The sequence below is a fragment of the Camelina sativa genome, chromosome 3 (assembly GCF_000633955.1).
Source record: "Camelina sativa cultivar DH55 chromosome 3, Cs, whole genome shotgun sequence".
Taxonomy (NCBI): domain Eukaryota; kingdom Viridiplantae; phylum Streptophyta; class Magnoliopsida; order Brassicales; family Brassicaceae; genus Camelina; species Camelina sativa.
In genome coordinates, this window is record NC_025687.1 from 6,307,312 (window position 1) to 6,308,283 (window position 972).

At 38.7% G+C, this 972-nt stretch overlaps 1 long non-coding RNA gene across 1 annotated transcript; it reads left to right on the forward strand.

Moving 5' to 3' along the window:
* LOC109132209 lies at window positions 20-567 on the forward strand. Its single transcript, XR_002037470.1, has 2 exons — window positions 20-202; window positions 318-567. It is a non-coding gene; the product is annotated as an uncharacterized LOC109132209 (long non-coding RNA).

Sequence of the window (972 nt, forward strand, 5' to 3'; positions counted from 1 at the left end):
GCATACTCCTGCAGCTAAGTACTTATTGGCGCACAGAAAGGGAAATGTTAGTGTGATCTTGCACAAAGATTCAGCGGCCGCAGATGTGTTGAAATCGTATATACACGCGATGGTTTTGGCAAACCTTATGGAAAAAAGCACATCTTTCTATTCGGAAGGAGAAGCTTGGATGGATAAACACTATGACGAATTTCTCCACAAGGTAATATAGATCACTATGACGAAGCTGGTGTTTTCATGACATGAAAGTGATTGTTCTAAGTTTTGATTTTCACTTCTTCTTTTTTTCTTCTTCTTCCCACAATCCCACTATGTAGCTAAGATCAGGAGGTTGGAAAACAGAACGTCTTCTTTCACCTTCCATTACTTGGAGAGCAAATTGGATAATCTCACACTTCCGGTGCTAAGATCGACTGAAGCTTTATCGCCTTTTTTTAAGATCAAAATTGTTTGGCAAAGTACTAGAAACTGATATGTTAGTTCTTGGTTTCCATATTCTATAGTAGGTTGGATCATATGCTTTTGAAGTTTTGTTACATATTTCTCCAAACTACTTTACTCAGTCAATTTTACGTAGATCAAGAAACTAACAAATCCAAAATAGGCTACTCAAAATCAACCAAGATCAGTAGGTCAGTAAATGTGGGACTTTTGAGTGTTTTTCAGGCCTGGGATAAAAATCGAACCGAACCATACCGAACCGAGATTTTAGGTGTTCGGTTCGACTTTGGTTATAAGAGATGAACCGATCGGCGGTAATAATAAAGCCAACCGTTTTTTTTTTCCTAAACGCAAAAACTGGCATTGGAATCGCTTCGAACGTAAATAAATTAACAGTTTCTGAATCCCCCTCAGTCCTCACATTATCCAGTTCATCGCTTAAACCCGCAACAACTCCGGTTAACAATCCCAGCCGGCGAATCGAATCCACGGTGAGTCTTTTTGTTTTTACAAAATCGAATTTTTGTGTAC